The sequence below is a fragment of the Triticum dicoccoides genome, chromosome 4A, assembly GCF_002162155.2.
Source record: "Triticum dicoccoides isolate Atlit2015 ecotype Zavitan chromosome 4A, WEW_v2.0, whole genome shotgun sequence".
Lineage (NCBI taxonomy): Eukaryota > Viridiplantae > Streptophyta > Magnoliopsida > Poales > Poaceae > Triticum > Triticum dicoccoides.
The window spans coordinates 733,919,070-733,943,781 of record NC_041386.1 but is presented as its reverse complement, the minus strand read 5'-3'; the positions used below and the strand labels follow the sequence as shown (position 1 = coordinate 733,943,781).

The 24,712-nt window shown below is 42.7% G+C and overlaps 1 pseudogene; it reads right to left on the bottom strand.

The window, feature by feature from the left end:
• Positions 1 to 22,589: 22,589 nt before the first annotated feature.
• On the bottom strand, positions 22,590 to 24,228 carry LOC119289943 (annotated as a pseudogene).
• Between the last annotated feature and the right edge of the window lie 484 nt (positions 24,229 to 24,712).

Genomic DNA, 24,712 nt, shown 5'->3' with positions numbered 1-24,712 from the left:
AAACAGTAGCGAAAACAGAGAAAGATACAATCGCAGAGGGGTTTCCATCCTTAGGGAGCAATTGCGGCCAAGGACCAGTGGGGCAATCCTTCTCTAATCTTGGGGGAAGGCCAAGGAAAAAGAAGAAGAAGCAGGAGGCCCTCTCCCCCCTCTCTCCAGTGGTGCTAGAGAGCCGCTAGGCGAACCATCATCATGGCGGCCATCTCCATCAACTTCGCCGTCTTCATCAACACCTGCCTCACCTTCCTCCCTCTTCATCAGCGGTCTACTCTCCCGCAACCCGCTGTAACCCTCTACATGAATATGGTTCTTGATGCTATATATTTTATCCAATGTATTGCCTCATCACTATTATGTGTGAGTAATTTCTTTTTGTCCTATAGGTTATTGGGTGATCATGATAGGTTTGAGTGACATGTTTTATTTTTTTTTTGTCCTTTGGTGCTCATCATATGAGCGCACACATATATGCATTACGCTTTAGGGTGTTCCAATATGTGATTGATTTGCATATGCGGGATTGCGGGAGTGATAGAAACCTCAACCCTAGTTCGCGAGTCGTTGCATACGGGATGAACATGGACCAAATTTATCTTAATACTAGGGTTGGGCTTACCTTAATGAACTCATTAGTAGTTGCGGACACTTACTAATAGTTCCAATAATAAGTGCATAAAATTCTCAAAAAGGGATAGCAGAGGCCTTTCCCACACATAAAACTGCAATGGCGGTTATCTGCTTAGTTATCAATTTCATAGGGAAAATTCCGCACATCCAACCACCACTCTTCCACAATTGCTATATTTGTTTTATTTCACTTTTATTTCCATGTTCTTTATTATCATGCAAATATATCCGATTACACCTACAAAGTAGTTTATATCTTATATCTTGGTAAAGAAAACATTGCACGTAGAGTTGTATCAGTGGTTGATAGAACTTGAGAGAATATAAATCTCACCTTTAACTCCGCGTTTGGTTCGACGGTCTTACTTATCAAAAAGGCTATAACTGATCCCCTACTCTTGGGTTATTATTAGTTTACAATGTTTTTTCTTTGTCGACCTTTAACATTAAAACATGACAACAACAACAACAACAACAACAACAAAAACAACAACAACAACAACAACAACAACAACAACAACAACAACAACAACAACAACAACAACAACAACAACAACAACAGCAGCAGCAACAACAACAACAGCAACAGCAACAGCAACAGCAACAACAACAGCAGCAGCAGCAGCAGCAACAACAACAACAACAACCACAACAACAACAAGAAGAAGAAGAAGAAGAACAACAACAACAACAACAACAACAACAACAACAACAACAACAACAACAACAACAACAACAACAACAACAACAACAACAACAACAACAACAACAACAACAAAGCCTTTAGTCCCAAACAAGTTCGGGCAGGCTAGAGGTGAAACCCATAAGATCTTGCAACCAACTCATGGCTCTGGCACATGGATAACAAGCTTCCACGCACCCCTGTCCATAGCTAGCTCTTTGGTGATACTCCAATACTTCAGGTCTCTCTTAACGGACTCCCCCCATGTCAAATTCGGTCTACCCCGCCCTCTCTTGACATTCTTCGCATGCTTTAGCCGTCCGCTATGCACCGGAGCTTCTGGAAGCTTGCACTGAATATGCCCAAGCCACCTCAGACGATGTTGGACAAGCTTCTCTTCAATTGGTGCTACCCCAACTCTATCTTGTATATCATCATTCCGGACATGATCCTTCCTTGTGTGGCCACACATCCATCTCAACATACGCATCTCTACCACACCTAACAGTTGAACATGTCGCCTTTTAGTCGGCCAACACTCAGCACCATACAACATTGCGGGTCGAACCGTCGTCGTGTAGAACTTGCATGTTAGCTTTTGTGGCACTCTCTTGTCATAGAGAATGCCAGAAGCTTGGCGCCACTTCATCCATCTGGCTTTGATTCGATGGTTCACATCTTCATCAATACCCCCATCCTCCTGCAGCATTGACCCCAAAAACCGAAAGGTGTCCGTCTGAGGTACCACCCGGCCATCAAGGCCAACCTATTCCTCCTCCCACCTAGTAGTACTGAAACCGCACATCATGTACTCGATTTTAGTTCTACTAAGCCTAAACCCTTTAGATTCCAAGGTTTGTCTCCATAACTCTAACTTCCTATTTACCCCCGTCCGACTATCATCAACTAGCACCACATCATCAACAAAGAGCATACACAATGGGATATCTTCTTGTATATCCCTTGTGACCTCATCCATCACCAATGCAAAAAGATAAGGGCTCAAAGCTAACCCCTGATGCAGTCCTATCTTAATCGGGAAGTCATCAGTGTTGACATCACTTGTTCGAACACTTGTCACAATATTATCGTACATGTCCTTGATGAGGGTAATGTACTTTGTTGGGACTTTGTGTTTCTCCAAGGCCCACCACATGACATTCCACGGTATCTTATCATAGGCCTTCTCCAAGTCAATGAACACCATATGCAAGTCCTTCTTTTTCTCCATATATCTCTCCATAAGTTGTCGTACCAAGAAAATGGCTTCCATGGTCGACCTCCCAGGCATGACACCAAACTGATTTTTGGTCATGCTTGTCATTCTTATTAAGCGGTGCTCAATGGCTCTCTCCCATAGCTTTATTGTATGGCTCATCAGCTTAATTCCACAGTAATTAGTACAACTCTTAACATCCCCCTTGTTCTTGAAGATTGGTACTAATATACTCCGTCTCCATTCTTCTGGCATCTTGTTTGCCCGAAAAATGAGGTTGAAACGCTTAGTTAGCCATACTATCGCTATGTCCCCAAGTCCTTTCCACACCTCAATGGGGATACAATCAGGGCCCATCGCCTTGCCTCCTTTCATCCTTTTTAAAGCCTCCTTGACCTCATACTCCTGGTTTTGCCGCACAAAGTGCATGCTTGTCTCATCAAAGGAGTCATCCAGTTCAATGGTAGAACTCTCATTCTCCCCATTGAACAACTTGACGAAGTACTCCCGCCATCTATGCTTAATCTCTTCGTCCTTCACCAAGAGTTGTCCTGCTCCGTCCTTGATGCATTTGACTTGGCCAATATCCCTCTTCTTCCTCTCTCGCATCTTGGCCATCTTATAGATGTCCCTTTCGCCTTCCTTCATGCCTAACCGTTGGTAGAGGTCCTCATATGCCCGAACCCTTGCTTCACCAACAGCTCGCTTTGCGGCCTTCTTTGCCATCTTGTACTTCTCTATGTTGTCTGCACACCTATCCAGCTATAGGCGTCTAAAGCAATCTTTCTTCTCTTTAATTGCCTTCTGGACATCATCATTCCACCACCAGGTATCCTTATCTTCGCTTCTCCTTCCCCTAGATACTCCAAACTCTTCTGAGGCCTCCTTACGAATGCAAGTCGCCATCTTCATCCACACATTGTCCGCATCCCCTCCTTCCTCCTAAGGGCCCTCCTTAATGACCCTCTCCTTCAAAGCCTGAGCTACCTCCCCCTTGAGCTTTCACCACTTCATTCTAGTGACTTTGGCACGCTTATCCCGCTGGACACGAATCCAAAAGCGGAAGTCGACAACCACAAGCTTATGCTGGCGTACAACACTCTCTCTAGGTATCACCTTATAGCTAGGCACGCACGCCTATCTTGTCTTCTCGAGAGGATGAAATCAATCTGGCTAGAGTGTTGGCCACTACTAATAGTCACTGATACGTCTCCAACATATCAATAATTTTTGATTGCTCCATGCTACTTTATCTACTGTTTTGGACTATATTGGGCTTTATTTTCCACTTTCATATTATTTTTTGGCACTAACCTATTAACCGGAGGCCCAGCCCAGAATTGTTGTTTTTTGCCTATTTCAGTATTTCGAAGAAACAGAATATCAAACGGAGTCCAAACGGAATAAAACCTTCGGGAACGTGATTTTCTCACCGAACGTGATCCAGGAGACTCGGACCCTGCTCCAAGGATCAACCGTGGAGGTCACGAGGGTGGAGGGCGCCCCCCTGGGCGCGCCCCCTGCCTCGTGGGCCCCCTGTTGCTCCACCGACGTACTCCTTCCTCCTGTATATACCTACGTACCTCCGTCAGATCAAATGCGGAGCCAAAAACCTAATTCCACCGCCGCAACTTTCTGTATCCGCGAGATCCCATCTTGGGGCCTGTTCCGGAGCTCCGTCGGAGAGGGCATCTACCACGGAGGGCTTCTACATCAACACCATAGCCTCTCCGATGAAGTGTGAGTAGTTTACTTCAGACCTTCGGGTCCATAGCTAGTAGCTAGATGGCTTCTTCTCTCTTTTTGGATCTCAATACAATGTTCTCCCCCTCTCTTGTGGAGATCTATTCGATGTAATCTTCTTTTTTGCCGTGTCTTTGATGAGACCGGTGAATTGTCGGTTTATGATCCAGCTTATCTATGAACAATATTTGATTCTTCTATGAATTCTTTTATGTATGATTGAGTTATCTTTGCAAGTCTCTTCGAATTATCCGTTTGGTTTGGCCAACTAGATTGGTAGTTCTTGCAATGGGAGAAGTGTTTAGCTTTGGGTTCAATCTTGCGGTGTCCTTACCTAGTGACAGAAAGGGTTGCAAGGCACGTATTGTATTGTTGCCATCGAGGGTAACAAGATGGGGTTTTTATCATATTGCATGAATTTATCCCTCTACATCATGTCATCTTGCTTAAGGCGTTACTCTGTTCTTAACTTAATACTCTAGAGGCATGCTGGATAGCGGTCGATGAGTGGAGTAATAGTAGTAGATGCAAAATCGTTTCGATCTACTTGTTTTGGATGTGATGCCTATATACATGATCATACCTAGATAATCTCATAATTATTCGCTTTTCTATCAATTGCTCAACAGTAATTTGTTCACCCACCGTAGAATACTTATGCTCTTGAGAGAAGCCACTAGTGAAACCTATGGCCCCCGGGTCTATTCTCATCATATCAATCTCCATTACTTTATTACTTGCTTTGTTTTTACTTTGCCTTTTACTTTGCATCTCTATATCAAAAATACCAAAAATATTATTTATCATCTCTATCAGATCTCACCCTCGTAAGTAACCGTGAAGGGATTGACAACCCCTAATCGCGTTGGTTGCGAGTAGCTATCGTTTTGTGTAGGTACGAGGGACTCGTGCGTGATCTCCTACTGGATTGATACCTTGGTTCTCAAAAACTGAGGGAAATACTTACGCTACTTTACTGCATCATCCTCTCCTCTTCGGGGAAATCCAACGCAGTGCTCAAGAGGTAGCAAGAAGAATTTCTAGCGCCGTTGCCGGGGAGTTAGCGCAAAAGTCAACCATACCAAGTAACCATCACAATCCCTATCTCCCGCATTACATTATTTGCCTCTCGTTTTCCTCTCGCCCACTTCACCCTTGCCGTTTTATTCGCCCTCTCTTTCCCAATCTCCTCCTCTCTTTCTCTTTTGCCTTTTTCTCGTTTGTCTTTTTGTTGCTTGTGTGTTGGATTACTTGTTGCCATGGCACAAGATAATACCAAGTTGTGTGATTTCTCGAATACCAATAATAATGATCTCCTTAGTACTCCGATTGCTCCTCTTAATAATGATTAGTCTTGTGAAATCGATACCGCTTTCCTGAATCTTGTTATGAAAGATCAATTCACTGGCCTTCCTAGTGAAGATGCCGCTACACATCTAAACAATTTTGTTGATTTGTGTGATATGCAAAAGAAGAAAGATACGGACAACAATATTGTCAAATTGAAGTTATTTCCGTTTTCACTTAGAGATCGTGCTAAAATTTGGTTTTCGTCTTTGCCTAAAAATAGTATTGATTCTTGGAACAAGTGCAAAGATGCTTTTATCTCTAAGTATTTTCCTCCCGCTAAGATCATCACTCTTAGGAACGATATTATGAATTTTAAACAACTTGATCATGAGCATGTTCCCCAATCTTGGGAAAGAATGAAATTGATGCTCCGCAATTGCCCTATTCATGGTTTAAATTTATGGATGATCATACAAAATATTTATGCCGGATTAAATTTTGCTTCTAGAAATCTTTTAGATTCGGTCGCGGGAGGCACGTTTATGGAAATTACATTAAGGGATGCTACAAAATTGCTTGACAATATTATGGCTAATTATTCTCAATGGCATACCGAAAGATCTTCTAGTAAAAAAGTTCATGCTAGAGAAGAAATCAATGTTTTTAGTGAAAAGATGGATGAACTTATGAAGATGTTTGCTACTAAAAATACTTCTCTTGATCCCAATGATATGCCTTTATCTACTTTGATTGAGAATAATAATGAATCTATGGATGTGAATTTTTTTGGTAGGAATAGTTTTGGAAATAACGCGTATAGAGGGAATTTTAATCCTAGGCCTTATCCTAGTAATCCTTCTAATAATTATGGAAATTCCTACAAAAACTCTTATGGAAATTTTAATAAAATTTGAGAGTAGTGTTAAAGAGTTTATGAATTCACAAAAGAATTTTAATGCTTTGCTTGAAGAGAAATTGCTTAAAGTTGATGATTTGGCTAGGAACGTTGATAGAATTTCTCTTGAAATTGATTCTTTAAAGCTTAGATCTATTCCTCCTAAGCATGATATCAATGAGTCTCTCAAAGCTATGAGAATTTCCATTGATGAGTGCAAGGAAAGAACTGCTAGGATGCGTGCTTCCAAAGATGCCTTTATTAAAGCGTGTTCTTCCGATTCCTATGAAAATCAAGATGAAGATCTAAAAGTTATTGATGTGTCCCCTATTAAATCTCTGTTTTGCAATATGAATCTTGATGAAACTAAATATGATCTTCCTTTACCTAGAGGGCGTTCTAAGAATTCGGAGTTTCTAGATCTTGATGATGACATTGATGAAAGTGGGATTGAAAGAAATAAAAATCTTGATGTTGCTAAACCCACTATTTTGGATCTCAAGGAATTTAATTATGAAAATTGCTCTTTGATTGGTTGTATTTCCTTGTTGCAATCCGTGCTAGATTCTCCTCATGCTTATAGTCAAAATAAAGCCTTTACCGAACACATTGTTGATGCCTTGATGCAATCTTATGAAGAAAAACTTGAGTTGAAAGTTTCTATCCCTAGAAAACTCTATGATGAGTGGGAACCTACTATCAAAATTAAAATTAAAGGTTATGAGTTTCATTCCTTGTGTGATTTGGGTGCTAGTGTTTCCACTATTCCCAAAACTTTGTGTGATTTGCTAGATTTCCGTGACTTTGAAGATTGCTCTCTAAACTTGCATCTTGTGGATTCCGCTATTAAAAAGCCTATGGGAATAATTAATGATGTTCTTATTGTTGCAAATAGGAATTATGTGCCCGTAGATTTTATCGTTCTTGATATAGATTGCAATCCTTCATGTCCTATTATTCTTGGTAGACCTTTCCTTAGAACGATTGGTGCGATTATTGATATGAAGGAAGGGAATATTAGATTCCAATTTCCCTTGAAAAGGGTATGGAACACTTCCCTAGAAAGAAAATAAAATTACCATATGAATCTATCATGAGAGCCAGTTATGGATTGCCTACCAAAGATGGCAAAACTTAGATCTATCTTCGCTTTTATGCCTAGCTAAGGGCGTTAAACGATATCGCTTGTTGGGAGGCAACCCAATTTTATTTTGTGTTTTTTGTTTTTGATTCTGTTTAGGAATAAATAGTTCATCTACTTTCTTTTTAGATGTGGTTTTATGTTTTAATTAGTGTTTGTGCCAAGTAGAACCTATAGGATAAGCTATGATGATAGTTGATTTGATTCTGCTGAAAAACAGAAACTTTGCGCTCACGAGAAACAATTCAATAAATCACATAAATGTGATTTTGCATTGATTCTTTTTGCTTCTGATCAATAAACAAATTGTCAAGTGCGTCCTATTTTGGTAGAATTTTTAGAGTTCCAGAAGTTTGCGTTAGTTACAGATTTCTACAGACTGTTCTGTTTTTGACAGATTCTGTTTTTCGTGTGTTGTTTGCTTATTTCAATGCATCTATGGCTAATAAATTAGTTTATAAACCATAAGGAAGTTGGAATACAGTAGGTTTAACACCAATATAAATAAAGAATGAGTTCATTACAGTACCTTAAAGTAGTCTTTTGTTTTCTTTCACTAACGGAGCTCACGAGATTTCTATTGAGTTTTGTGTTGTGAAGTTTTCATGTTTTGGGTGAATTCTTTTGATAGATTATGGAACAAAGAGTGGCAAGAGCCTAAGCTTGGGAATGCCCATGGCACCCCCAAGATAATCCAAGGACACCAAAAATTCAAAGCTTGGGGATGCCCCGGAAGGCATCCCCTCTTTCGTCTACTTCCATCGGTAATTTACTTGGAGCTATATTTTTATTCACCACATGTCATGTGTTTTGCTTGGAGCGTCTTGTATTATTTGCATACATGCTTTTTAGTTTTCCACAATCATCCTTGCTGTACACAACTTTTGAGAGAGCCATACATGATTTGGAATTTGCTAGAATACTCTATGTGCTTCACTTATATCTTTTGAGCTTGATAGTTTTGCTCATAGTGCTTCACTTATATCTTTTGAGCTTGATAGTTTTGCTCATAGTGCTTCAATTATATCTTTTGAGCTTTATAGTTTTGCTCATAGTGCTTCACTTATATCTTTTGAGCTTGATAGTTTTGCTCATAGTGCTTCACTTATATCTTTTGAGCGTAATAATTTTTGCTCTAGTGCTTCACTTAGATCTTTTAGAGCACGGTGGTGGATTTGTTTTAAAGAAAATATTGATCTCTCATGCTTCACTTAGATTATTTTGAGAGTTGTTGATAGCATTGTAATTTGCTTAAAATTAATATACTTGGTATTCAGGATATGTGAAACTTTCTTTTGAGTGCGTTGAATACTAAGATAAGTTTGATGCTTGATAATTGTTTTGAGTTATGGAGGTGATAATATCAAAGCAATGCTAGTTGGGGTGATTATGAATTTAAAGAATGCTTGTGTTGAATTTTGTGATTCCCGTAGCATGCACGTATGGTGAACCGCTTTGTGATGAAGTCGGAGCATAATTTTATTTATTGATTGTCTTCCTTATGAGTGGCAGTCGGGGACGAGCGATGGTATTTTCCTACCAATCTATCCCCCTAGGAGTATGCATTTAGTGCTTTGGTTTTTGATGACTTCTAAATTTTTGCAACAAGTGCATGAGTTCTTTTGATTAATGTTGAGTCCATGGATTATACGCACTCTCACCTTTCCACTATTGCTAGCCTCTCTAATACCGCGCACTTTTCGCCGGTATCATACACCTACCATATACCTTCCTCAAAACAGCCACCATACCTACCTATCATGGCATTTCCATAGCCATTCCGAGATATATTGCCACCGTTCCGTTCATATGACATGCATTACTTTTGTCATATTGCTTTTTGCATGAACATGTAGTTGACATTGTATTTGTGGCAAGGCCACCTTCATAATTTTCATACATGTCACTCATGATTCATTGCATATCCCGGTACACCGCCGGAGGCATTCATATAGAGTCATATTTTGTTCTAAGTATCGTGTTGTAATTGTTGAGTTGTAAGAAAAATAAAAGTGTGATGATCATCATTATTAGAGCATTATCCCAGTGAGGAAAGGATGATGGAGACTATGATTCCCCCATAAGTCGGGATGAGACTCCGGACTTTATGAAAAATAAAAGAGGCCAAAGAAGCCCAAATAAAAAAAAGAGTGGCCATAAAAAAAGAAAAAAAAGAGAAAGGCCAAATAAAAAAAATAAAAAAATGAGAGAAAAAGAGAGAAGGGACAATGCTACTATCCTTTTTCCACACTTGTGCTTCAAAGTAGCACCATGATCTTCATGATAGTGAGTCTCATATGTTGTCACTTTCTTATACTAGTGGGAATTTTTCATTATAGAACTTGGCTTGTATATTCCAATGATGGGCTTCCTCAAAAGTGCCCTAGGTCTTCCTGAGCAAGCAAGTTGGATGCACACCCACTTAGTTTCTTTTTGAGCTTTCATATACTTATAGCTCTAGTGCATCCGTTGCATGGCAATCCCTACTCACTCACTTTGATATCTATTGATGGGCATCTCCATAGCCCATTGATACGCCTAGTTGATGTGAGACTATCTTCTCCTTTTTTGTCTTCTCCACAACCACCATTCTATTCCACCTATAGTGCTATGTCCATGGCTCACGCTCATGTATTGCGTGAAAATTGAAAAAGTTTGAGATTTCTAAAGTATGAAACAATTGCTTGGCTCGTCATAGGGGTTGTGCATGATTAAATACTTTGTGTGATGAAGATAGAGCATAGCCAGACTATATGATTTTGTAGGGATAACTTTCTTTAACCATGCTATTTTGAGAACACATGATTGCTTTAATTTGTATGTTGAAGTATTATTACTTTTATGTCAATATGGACTTTTGTCTTGAATCTTCCGGATCTGAATATTCATGTCATAATTAAGAAGATTTACATTGAAATTATGCCAAAGTATCACTCCGCATCAAAAATTCTTTTTTATCATTTACCTACTCGAGGACGAGCGGGAATTAAGCTTGGGGATGCTTGATACGTCTCCAATGTATCTATAATTTTTGATTGCTCCATGCTCCTTTATCTACTATTTTGGACTATATTGGGCTTTATTTTTCACTTTCATATTATTTTTTGGGACTAACCTATTAACCGGAGGCCCAGCTCAGAATTGCTGTTTTTTGCCTATTTCAGTATTTCGAAGAAACAGAATATCAAATGGAGTCCAAACGGAATAAAACCTTTGGGAACGTGATTTTCTCATTGAACGTGATCCAGGAGACTTGGACCCTTCTCCAAGGAAAAGCTGTCGAGGTCACGAGGGTGGAGGGCGCGCCCCCCCTGCCTCGTGGGCCCCCTGTTGTTCCATCGACGTACTCCTTCCTCCTATATATACCTACGTACCTCCGTCAGATCAAATACGAAGCCAAAAACCTAATTCCACCGCCGCAACTTTCTGTATCCGCGAGATCCCATCTTGGGGCCTGTTCTGGAGCTCCGCCGGAGAGGGCATCTACCATGGAGGGCTTCTACATCAACACCATAGCCTCTCTGATGAAGTGTGAGTAGTTTACTTCAGACCTTCGGGTCCATAGCTAGTAGCTAGATGGCTTCTTCTCTCTTTTTGGATCTCAATACAATGTTCTCCCCCTCTCCTGTGGAGATCTATTCGATGTAATATTCTTTTTTGCGGTGTGTTTGTTGAGACCGGTGAATTGTGGGTTTATGATCCAACTTATCTATGAACAATATTTGATTCTTCTCTGAATTCTTTTATGTATGATTGAGTTATCTTTGCAAGTCTCTTCGAATTATCCGTTTGGTTTGGCCAACTAGATTGGTAGTTCTTGCAATGGGAGAAGTGTTTAGCTTTGGGTTCAATCTTGCGGTGTCCTTACCCAGTGATAGAAAGGGTTGCAAGGCACGTATTGTATTGTTGCCATCGAGGATAACAAGATGGAGTTTTTATCATATTGCATGAATTTATCCCTCTACATCATGTGATCTTGCTTAAGGTGTTACTCTGTTCTTAACTTAATACTCTAGATGCATGTTGGATAGCGATCGATGAGTGGAGTAATAGTAGTACATGCAGAATCGTTTCGATCTACTTGTTTTGGATGTGATGCCTATATACATGATCATACCTAGATAATCTCATAATTATTCGCTTTTCTATCAATTGCTCAACAGTAATTTGTTCACCCACCGTAGAATACTTATGCTCTTGAGAGAAGCCACTAGTGAAACCTATGGCCCCTGGGTCTATTCTCATCATATCAATCTCCATTACTTTATTACTTGCTTTGTTTTTACTTTGCCTTTTACTTTGCATCTCTATATTAAAAATACCAAAAATATTATTTATCATCTCTATCAGATCTCACCCTCGTAAGTAACCGTGAAGGGATTGACAACCCCTAATCGCGTTGGTTGCGAGTAGCTATCGTTTTGTGTAGGTACGCGGGACTCGTGTGTGATCTCGTACTGGATAGATACCTTGGTTCTCAAAAACTGAGGGAAATACTTACGCTACTGTAGTGCATCATCCTCTCCTCTTCGGGGAAATCCAGCGCAGTGCTCAAGAGGTAGCAGTCACCAGATGTGATTCTCTCTTTCTTAAGAGGGTGTTAGCTTTTGGGGAACGTAGTAATTCAAAAATTTCTGACGATCATGCAAGATCTATCTAGGAGATGCATAGCTATGATAGGAGAGAGCATCTTCATACCCTTGAAGATCGCAAAGCGGAAGCATTTGTCAACGCGGTTGTTGTAGTTATACACCTTCACAATCTGTCCCAATAAAGTACCGAACGTATGGCACCTCCATGTTTAGCACACGTTCAGCTCGATGACGTCCTCGCCTTCTTGATCCAGCAAGTCGGGCGAAGTAGTAGATGAGTTCCAGCAGCACGACGGTGTGGTGACGGTGTTTGTGAAGAACATTCTCCGTAGGGCTTCGCCAAGCACAACGAAAACTATGACGGAGGATAAACTAGAGGGACGGGGTTGCCGGCACACGGCTTGGTGTTTCTTCATGTGTCCTTTGTGCTAGCCCTGCCCCTCTATTTATATGTTGAGCCCTGGGGTCGAAGCTTGGAGCAAAAGCCTCCTCAAAGTCAGTTTTGCCCGAGAGGCAAGAGTCCCACTCGGACTCCAGGACCAAACGCCACAATCCTTGGTGTCTGGTCCAGACGCCATGGACCTCGGCGTTTGGCCCAGGGCCAGACGCCAAGGTCTCCGGCGTTTGGCCCCCTGGACTCCGCAAAAGTCCTTTTGCACCGACTTATCGACCCGTGGGCTTGACCACTTGGCCCAACCATATCATCCATTATATGAATCTTTGCCTCCGGACCATTCCGGAGCTCCTGGTCATGTCCGTGATCTTATCCGGGAATCCGAACAACATTCGGTCACCAACATGCATAACTCATGACCGTACGGGTTCGAGAACTATTTATACATGACCGAGACACTTCTCTGGTCAATAACCAATAGCGGAACCTGCCATATTGGTTCGTACATATTCTATGAAGACCTTTGTCGGTCGAACCTTATGACAACATATGTTATTCCCTTTGTCATCGGTATGTTACTTACCCGAGATTCGATCGTCGGTATCTTCATACCTAGTTCAATCTCGTTACCAGCAAGGCTCTTTACTCGTTCTATAGTACATCATCCTGCAACTAACTCATTAGTCACATTGCTTGCAAGGCTTATGATGTGCATTACCGAGAGGGCCCAGAGATACCTCTGCGATACTCGGAGTGACAAATCCTAATCTTGATCTATGCCAACCCAACAAACACCTTCGGAGACACCTGTAGAGCATCTTTATAATCACCCATTTACGTTGTGACGTTTGATTGCACACAAGGTGTTCCTCCGGTATTCGGGAGTTGCATAATCTCATAGTCTGAGGAACATCTATAAGTCATGAAGAAAGCAGTAGCAATGAAACTGTAACGATCATAATGCTAAGCTAACGGATGGGTCATGTCCATCACATCATTCTCCTAACGATGTGATCACATTCACCAAATGACAACTCATGTCTAGGGCTAGGAAACTTAACCATCTTTGATCAATGAGCTAGTCTAGTAGAGTCATACTAGGGACACTATGTTTTGTCTATGTATTCACACATGTATCAAGTTTGCAGTTAATACAATTCTAGCATGAATAATAAACATTTATCATGATATAAGGAAATATAAAATAACAACTTTATTATTGCCTCTAGGGCATATTTCCTTCAGTCTCCCATTTGCACTAAAGTCAATAATCTAGTTCACATCGCCATGTGATTTAACACCAATAGTTCACATCTGTATGTGATTAACACCCATAGTTCACATCGCCATGTGACCAACACCCAAAGGATTTACTAGAGTCAATAATCTAGTTCACATCGCTATGTGATTAACACCCAAAGAGTACTAAGGTGTGATCATGTTTTGCTCATGAGAGAAGTTTAGTCAACGAGTCTGTCACATTCAGATCCGTATGTATTTTGCAAATATTCTATGTCTACAATGCTCCGCATGGAGCTACTCTAACTAATTGCTCCCACTTTTAATATGTATCCAGATTCAGACTTAGAGTCATCTGGATTGGTGTAAAAGCTTGCGTCGACGTAAATCTTTACGATGAACTCTTTATCACCTCCATAACCAAGAAATACTTCCTTAGTCGTCTTAGGTAACTAATGATAACTTTGACCGTTGTACAGTGATCCACTCCTGGATCAATATCGTACCCCCTTGTCATACTCATAGCAAGGCACACAACTGGTCTGGTACATAACATGGCATACTTTATAGAACATATGACTGAGGCATAGGGAATGACTTTCATTCTCTTTCTATCTTCTGCCGTGGTCGGGCTTTGAGTCTTACTCAACTTTACACCTTGTAATACAGGCAAGAACTCCTTCTTTGACTGATCCATTTTTAACTCTTTCAAAAAATTGTCAAGGTATATACTCATTGAAAAAACTTTATCAAGCGTCTTGATCTATCTCTATAGATCTTGATGCCCAATATGTAAGCAGCTTCACCGAGGCCTTTCTTTGAAAATCTCCTTTCAAACTCTCCTTTATGCTTTCCAGAAAAATTATACATCATTTCCGATCAACAATATGTCAATCACATATACTTATCAGGAAGGTTGTAGTTCTCCCAGTCACTTTCTTGTAAATACAGGCTTCACCGCAAGTCTGTATAAAACTATATGCTTTGATCAACTCATCAAAGCGTATATTCCAACTCCGAGATGCTTGCACCAGTCCATAGATGGATCGCTGGAGCTTGCATACCTTGTTAGTACCTTTAGGATCTACAAAACCTTTTAGTTGCATCATATACAACTCTTATTTAGCAAATATCCATTTAAGGAATGTAGTTTTGACATCTATTTTGCCAGATTTCATAAAATATGGCAACTGCTAACATGATTCGGACGGATTTAAGCATCGCTACAGTTGAGAAAATCTCATTGTAGTCAACACCTTGAACTTGTCAAAAACCTTTTGTGACAAGTCGAGCTTTGTAGATAGTAACACTACTATCAGCATCCGTATTCCTCTTGAAGATCCATTTATTTAATATGGCTTGCCGATCATTGGGCAAGTCCACCAAAGTCCACACTTTGTTCTCATACATGGATCCCATCTCAAATTTCATGGCCTCAAGCCATTTCGTGGAATCTGGGCTCATCATCGCTTCCTCATAGTTCATAGGTTCATCATGGTGTAGTAACATGACTTCCAGAATAGGATTACCGTACCACTTTGGTGCGGATCGTACTCTGGAAGACCTACGAGGTTTGGTAGTAACTTGATCTGAAGTTTCATGATCATAATAATTAGCTTCCTCACTAATTGGTGTAGGAATCACTAGAACTCATTTCTGTGATGAACTACTTTCCAATTCGAGAGAAGGTACAATTACCTCATCAAGTTCTACTTTCCTCCCACTCACTTATTTTGAGAGAAACTCCTTCTCTAGAAAGAATCCATTCTTAGCAACGATCTTGCCTTCGGATCTGTGATAGAAGATGTACCCAACAGTTTCCTTTGGGTATCCTATGAAGACGCATTTCTCCGATTTGGGTTCGAGTTTATCAGGTTGAAGCTTTTTGATATAAGCATCGCAGCCCCAAACTTAAAGAAACGACAACTTTGGTTTCTTGCCAAACAACAGTTCATAAGGTGTCGTCTCAACGGATTTTGATGGTGCCCTGTTTAACGTGAATGCAGCTGTCTCTAATGCATAATCCCAAAATGATAGTGGTAAATCAGTGAGAGACATCATATATCACACCATATCTAATGAAGTACGGTTACGATGTTCGGACACACCATTACGCTGTGGTGTTCCAGGTGGCGTGAGCTGTGAAACTATTCCACATTGTTTTAAATGAAGGCCAAACTCGTAACTCAAATATTCACCTCTAAGATCAGATCGTAGAAACTTTGTTTTCTTTTTACGATGATTCTCCACTTCACTATGAAATTCTTTGAACTTTTGAAATGTTTCAGACTTGTGTTTCATTAAGTAGATATACCCATGTTTGCTCAAATCATCTGTGAAGTTCAGAAAATAATGATACCCGCCATGAGCCTCAACACTCATTGGACCGCATACATCGGTATGTATTATTTCCAATAAGTCAGTAGCTCGTTCCATTATTCCGGAGAACGGAGATTTAGTCATCTTGCCCACGAGGCATGGTTCGCAAGCACTAAGTGATTCATAATCAAGTGATTCCAAAAGCCCATCAACATGGAGTTTCTTCATGCGCTTTACACCAATATGACCTAACGGGCAGTGCCACAAGTATGTTGCATTATCATTATCAACTCTGCATCTTTTGGCATCAATATTGTGAATATGTGTATAACTATGATCGAGATTCAGTAAACCATAAACATTGGGTGTATGACTATAGAAGGTTTTATTCATGTAAATAGAATAACAATTATTCTCTGTCTTAAATGAATAACCATATTGAAATAAACATGATCTAATCATATTCATGCTTTAACGCAAACACCAAGTAACATTTATTTAGGTTTAATTCTAATCCCGAAAGTATAGGGGGGTGTGATGATGATCATATCAATCTTGGAACCATTTCCAACATACATCGTTACTTCACCCTCAAATAGTCTCTATTTATTCTGCAACACCTATTTCGACTTACTAATCTTAGCAACTGAACAAGTATCAAATAACCAGGGGTTACTACGAGCACTAGTAAGGTACACATCAATAACATGTATATCAAATATACCTTTGTCCACTTTTCCATCCTTCTTATTCACCAAATATTTGGGGTAGTTCCGCTTCCAGTGACCATTTCCTTTGCAGTAGAAGCACTCAGTTTCAGGCTTAGGTCGAGCTTTGGGCTTCTTCATGGGAGTGGCAACTTGCTTGCCATTCTACTTGAAGTTCCCTTTCTTTCCCTTTACCCTTTTCTTTAAACTGGTGGTCTTTTCAATCACCAACACTTGATGCTCTTTCTTGATTTCTACCTTCGTCAATTTCAGCATCACGAAGAGTTTGGAAATTGTTTTCATCATCCCTTGCACACTATAGTTCATCACGAAGTTCCAGTAACTTGGTGGTGGTGACTAGAGAACTCTGTCAATCACTGTCTTATCTAGAAGATTAACTCCCACTTGATTCAAGTGATTGTAGCACCCAGACATTCTAAGCGCATGCTCACTACTCGAGCAATTCTCCTCCATCTTTTAGGCGAAGTACATGTCAGAGGCCTCATACCTCTTGACACGGGGATGAGTCTGAAATACCAATTTCAGCTCTTGGAACATCTCATATGCTCTATGACGTTTCAAAACATTTTTTAAGTCCTGGCTCTAAGCCGTAAAACATGGTGCACTAAACTATCAAGTAGTCATCATATTGAGCTAGCCAAAAGTTCATAACGTCTGCATTTGCTCCTGCAATAGGTTTGTCACCCAATGGTGCATTAAGGACAGCATTCTTCTGTGCAGCAATGAGGATAAACCTCAGATCAGGACCCAGTAGGCATCATTGCTACTATCATCTTTCAACTTAGTTTTCTCTAGGAACATATAAAAAACATAGGGAAGCTACAACGCGAGCTATTGATCTACAACATAATTTGCAAAATACTATCAGGACTAAGTTCATGATAAATTAAAGTTCAATTAATCATATTACTTGAGAACTCCCACTTAGATAGACATCCCTCCAGTCATCGAAATGATCACGTGATCCATATCAACTAACCCATGTCCGATAATCATGTGAGATGGAGTAGTTTTCAATGGTGAACATCTCTATGTTTATCATATCTACTATATGATTCACACTCGACCTTTCGGTCTCCAGTGTTCCGAGGCCATATCTGCATATGCTAGGCTCGTCAAGTTTAACCCAAGTATTCTGCTTGTGCAAAACTGTCTTGCACCCGTTGTACGTAAACATAGAGCCTATCACACCCGATCATCACGTGGTGTCTCAGCATGAAGAACTGTCGCAACGGTGCATACTCAGGAGAACACTTAAACCTTGAAATTTTAGTAAGGGATCATCTTATAATGCTACCTCCGTACCAAGCAAAATAAGAAGCATAAAAGATAAACATCACATGCAATCAAAATATATGACATGATATGGCCATCATCATCTTGTGCTCATGATCTCCATCACCGAAACATCGTCATGATCTCCATCGTCACCGGCTTGACACCTTGATCTCCATCGAAGCATCGCTGTTGTCTCGCCACTACTACGAGTATCGTACCACTTAGTGATAAAGTAAAGCAATTACATAGCGATTGCATTTCATACAATAAAGCGACAACCATATGGCTCCTGTCAGTTGCCGATAACTCTGTTACAAAACATGATCATCTCATACAACAATTTATATCATGTCATGTCTTGACCATATCACATCACAACATGCCCTGCAAAAACAAGTTAGACATCCTCTACTTTGTTGTTGCAAGTTTTGTGTAGCTGCTACAGGCTTCTAGCAAGAACCGTTCTGACCTACGCATCAAAACCACAATGATCTTTCGTCAGGTGTGTTGTTTTAACCTTCAACATGGACCGGCCGTAGTCAAACTCGATTCAACTAAAGATGTAGAAACTGACACCCGCCAGCCACCTTTGTGCAAAAGCACGTCGGTCGAACCGGTCTCATGAACGCGGTCATGTAATGTTGGTCCAGGCCGCTTCATCCAAGAATACTACCGAATCAAAGTAAGACATTGGTGGTAAGAAGTATGACTATTATCGCCCACAACTCACTTGTGTTCTACTCGTGCATATAACATCTATGCATAGACCTGGCTCAGACGCGACTGTTGGGGAACGTAGTAATTCAAAAATTTCCTATGATGATGCAAGATCTATCTAGGAGACGTGTAGCTACGAGAGGGGAGAGCTTCTTCATACCCTTGGAGATCGCAAAGCGGAAGCGTTTATCAATGCGGTTGATGTAGTCGTACACCTTCACAATCCGGCCCAATCAAGTACCGAACGTATGACACCTCCGCTTTCAGCGCACGTTCAGCTCGATGACGTCCTTGCCTTCTTGATCCAGCAAGACGGGCGAAGTAGTAGATGAGTTCCGGCAGCATGACTGCGTGGTGATGGTGTTGGTGAAGAACAATCTCCGCAGGGCTGCACCAAGCACAACGGAAACTATGACGGAGGATAAACTAGAGGGACGGGGTTGCCGGCACACGACTTGGTGTTTCTTGATGTGTCCTTCGTGCTAGCCCTGTCCCTCTATTTATATGTTGAGCCCGGGGTCGAAGCTTGGAGCAAAAGCCTCCTCAAAGTCGGTTTTGCCCGAGAGGCTAGAGTCCCACTCGGACTCCAGGACCAAATGCCATGCGTCTGGCCCAGACGCCATGGGGCAAGGTCTCCAGCGTTTGGCCCCCTGGCCTCCGTGAAACTCCTTTTGCACCGACTTATCGCCCTGTGAGCCTGACCCCTTGGCATAACCATATCATCCATTATATAAATCTTTACCTCCGGACCATTCTGGAGCTCCTCGTCATGTCCGTAATCTCATCCGGGACTCCGAACAACATTCGGTCACCAACATACATAACTCATATAATACTATATCATCAGTGAACGTTAAGCGCGCGGACCCTACGGGTTCAAGAACTATATATACATGACCAAGACACTTCTCTGGTCAATAACCAATAGCAGAACCTGGATGCCCATACTGGTTCCCGCATATTCTATGAAGATCTTTATCGGTCGAACCTTATGACAACATACGTTATTCCCTTTGTCATCGGTATGTTACTTACCCGAGATTAGATCGGCGGTATCTTCAGACCTAGTTCAATCTTGTTACCAGCAAGTCTCTTTACTCGTTCTGTAATACATCATCCCGCAACTAACTCATTAGTCACATTGCTTTCAAGGCTTATGATGTGCATTACCGAGAGGGCCCAGAGCTACCTCTCCTATACTCGGAGTGACAAATCCTAATCTTGATCTATGCCAACCCAATAAACACATTCGGAGACACCTGTAGAGCATCTTTATAATCACCCATTTACGTTGTGACTTTTGATAGCACACAAGGTGTTCCTCCGGTATTCGGGAGTTGCATAATCTCATAGTCTGAGGAACATGTATAAGTCATGAAGAAAGCAGTAGCAATGAAACTGTAATGATCATAATGCTAAGCTAACGGATGGGTCATGTCCATCACATCATTCTCCTAATGATGTGATCTTGTTCATCAAATGACAACTCATGTCCATGGCTAGGAAACTTAACCATCTTTGATCAACGAGCTAGTCTAGTAGAGGCATACTAGGGACACTATGTTTTGTCTATGTATTCAGACATGTATCAAGTTTCCGTTTAATACAATTCTAGCATGAATAATAAACATTTTATCAAGATATAAGGAAATATAAAATAACAACTTTATTATTGCCTCTAGGGCATATTTCCTTCATTAGCTACAATCATGTTGTAGGCTAGAGCAAAGCTTAAGACATCTTCTCCTACTTGATTCCTGATGCCATAGCCAAAGCCCCCATGCTCCCCTTCAAAACCTATGTTAGATGTACCCATGTGGCCATTGAGGTCTCCTCCTATTAAGAGCTTCTCACCAATCGGTACACTCCTAACCATGTCTTCCAGGCCTTCCCATAACTCCCTCTTGGTGTTCTCATTGTGGCCTACTTGCGGGGCATACGCGCTGATAACATTGAGAACCAAGTCCTCAACTACCAGCTTGACCAGTATAATCCGGTCCCCATGTCTCTTGACGTCTACCACTCTATACTTGAGGCTCTTGTTGATCAAGATGCCTACGCCATTTCTATTTGCAGCCGTCCCGTGTACCACATCTTGAAGCCAATATCCTCCACCTCCTTCGCCTTCTGTCCTCTCCATTTGGTTTCTTGGATGCAAAGGATATCAACACCTCGCCTCACCGCTGCATCAACTAGCTCCCGAAGCTTCCCTGTCAGAGAACCTACGTTCCAGCTACCTAACCGATTCCTCCTAGGCTCGGCTAGCTACCTTACCCTTCGCACTCGTCGAGTCAAATGCAAAGACCCTTTCTCATTTTCCACTACATCCGGGCGCCGATGTAGCAAGCCACTAAGGATGCGGCGACCTGATCCTCGCTCACTTGCCAGCGTATCCGGATAAAGATACGACGCGCCACCTTGGGGGTGACAGCCCGTCCCTTGCCTATTTTCCACCACACCCGGGTTCCGATGTAGCGCATCGTTGAGAGGGTTACGCCCCAATAAAAATCTTTTGGGTTTCATCTCCATAAGAGTGGCTGAGTTTTTACGTTGGCTCGTCGAGCCTATCACAACCCTCCTCCTTTACCCTGGCTTGGAACTGGCTATGTTGAGACAACATAGGCGGAGTTCAACATTAAAACATGACATGGAAATAAAATGATGTGTGGAAAGCTCTACGGTTTCCACGCCAAGCAGGCCATGACCACGTGGAAGGATCTGGTACAACACAAGAATTGATCTGATGGCTACAACTCTTGGGTTTGCCAGTTCTCAGCCGTTACATGTAGTAGATCCAATGGATGACAACGTAAGTTATTCGCACACTATATATGAGTGTTGATACAGATATATGGGAAAAGTTGGTGCTCAACTGACCGATCTTTTGTCTGACGTCCGCCACGTCCTATGTCTTCCACTCATCATTATGGGCCCATACACCGCATCTCTCCCTCGTCCTTATCTTCACTGAAACGCTAGCCACATACTATATTGTTGCAACTAGGCACCAGTTTCTAAAGGCATATCGCAACAAGCGGATCGTTGCAGGCCCACCAGGAAGGAACCGCGTCAGGGAGGGCAACGAGGACGACACAACCTCCGCTGGCGGTGGCCTCCCGGCCATGGCGGGGCGGCTGGGCCCGAGTGGTCGCCGTGGAAACCATCCAGGTGTCAACGGTAAGAGCCATGCCACCTCTGCCACGGCATGATCCAGACCGGAGGTCCCCGTCACAGATGTTTCTGCAACACCGTCAGGTCGACCTTGCGTAGCAGAAGCCGCCCATGCCTGTCAAGCCGTGCGGACGCACGCACGACGAGTTTCTGCAACAACGGCGGAGTTGCAAAACGGCGACGGCAACAACAACGGTGCGCTGCGACATCCTTCCGTTACAAAATAAATTCTGCAACTTCATCCATGTTGCAGACGTTCTTTCTGCAACATCATATGTTGCAAAAAGATGAAGCTGGACAAAAGAACTATATTACGAATGTTTCTGCAACACGAGCTTTGTTACAAAGGCTTCTGCAACACGGTCTTTGTCGCAGTAGTGAGAACGGAGGTGGGTCGTTGGATAACGCAAGATCTAACGGCAGTCGAGCGGGCGGATCTTTTTAAGAGATTCATCGGCCGAGGCACAACACAACCCTAGATATATAGTATTCTAAATTTTTTTGAGGGGAAGACCATCATGGCTATCTTTATTAATTATTTAAATCATGCTCACATCCTTTGGTAAAGAAAAATGTGACTAAATGCAGAAGCATCTAGCCGGTCGAGATTTCATGTACAAGCTTTGATGGTCAATTGAAACCGTGATAGCAGATGACGATTCAACTCAGATGGCAGATCACATCTTGGAAAATGTGTCAGCCAATGCCGTGCGCATGAGCTTGCCCATCTCATTAACGAACTTGTCCATGGTGAGGCCGGGCATGCACACGGGGACTGCGATACCCTCCTCGCCCATGGCGTTCCTTATAGCAATGAAGAAGCTGGCGACGCCTGGTATGGCGACGACTCCGCCCTCCGCCGGACCGGCATACACTGGCTTGCCCCAGCCGAAGTCAAGGTCATGGAATCCAACCTTTGTCATGTCCGACACGAGGTAGCCATGCGCCACCGCAAAGTGTGGCCGCCCACGTTGTGCCATGAGTTGTGCCACGGAGAGGATGTACTCCACATCCACCTCCCGCTTCGCCTTCATCACCAGCTCTACAGCTTAGCTCACAGGGTTGGCGAGCAAGTCACCGGCAGTGGAGATGGCGACGGGTGTAGCGAAGGCGTTGCCATAGTAGCCGACGGGGATGATAGTGTTTTTTTTGCCACGGATGTTGACGGTACAGATCATCCTCATTTCCTCATCGGCATGGGGGGCTAGAGCTACCGTGCGGCACCACCACACGCACCCCGTGATGACCTCGAAGTTGGTAGCTTCGCGACTGAGAGCCGACGGGAGGTGGGATCGGATGGCGGAGATCTCCCGCCACCCAATGAAGAAGGAGCGGTGCACCATGAATTCAAAGGGCACAGTGGCGCCATTCATGTCCATCACATCATCATACTCACGGTGCGCAAAGCGTGGTGGGAGTAGTACATCATCGTTCAGCAGCGGCGCCTGCAGCAGCTCGCGCCCCCACACCGGTCGCACTGTTGGCGCCGGCGCACCCCGAGCCAGCTCCGCGATAGCACCTAGGAGCTGCACCATCCCCAGCGCATCTGCCATCGTGTGCTGTATCCTCACAGCCATGACGAAGCCGCCGCAAGCGAGCCGTGTCACCTGCATGCATGCGGGATGACACGTTATATAGTTAGGGTACATTTTAGATGGTTATTAAAAGTCTCAGCCGATTCTAAAAAGTGCATTTTTTTTCCGTTTATAATCCAGTGCATTTTTTGTGAAAAGCCGAAAGTTGACGAAAGCATACCTGGAAAAGGAGGAGCGGGCAGTCGAGGATACCGGAGGAGCCGGGGACGTGGAATAGGAGCTCGTCGAGGCACGGGAAGGGCGGCCCCAGGGCCGCATCAAATTGGTCGAGGCGGACGTCAGCGTCAGCCTCGACGAACAGCACGCCCTCGCCGGTGCAGTCGACGGCGAGCTTGCGGCCCTCAAGCTCCCTCAGCCGCCCCGCGAACGGGTAGTAGTTCACGAGCACCGCCGCTATGGCGCCGCGTAGTACAGGCGCAGGGTCGTCGTCCCGGCCGTCCTGCTGCCGGAAGAAGTGGATGGCGGGGAGCTGGAAGCGGAGCCCGTCCTGGTCGTCGATGTCGGAGAGCCTCTTCAGCTCCCGCGGCGTAGGGGCCGCGGGCGGCACCAGCACCGCAAGCTTCCTCCTCACGGTGAACTCCAACGCTGACGGGCTGGCCATGCCTATGCACCTGTGAGTATGTATGAGGAGGTAGAAAGGAAGGTGACAATACACACATGTGTGATCGATCAGCTGCTGCTATCTGTAGGTATATATATATATATATATAGTGAGTATGTCCGTACCAAACAGCCGCATACAAACACAGCAACTTAACATCCTGTGCTAAATCCCGATTCAAATTTATGTAATCGTGATTCTGAATCAGATCGGAGCTCTGATGATAGGATCGCAAATCGTAGAATCTTCACTATCAGGATCATAGAAATGTAGATTTTAGAGATCAAAATCGTCAAATCAAAGGGATTAGTTTGGATCGTATCGCGATTCTGACAACCTTATATTAGTCCTACAAAAATCTATCACTATAGCAAAATCGTTTTAGGCCGAGTGCGTTATGTTTGTGCACTCGGCAAACAGCAACCTCAACCGAGTGCCCACGAAAAACACTCGAGAAAGCCCACCTGAGCGGAGTGTAAAAATG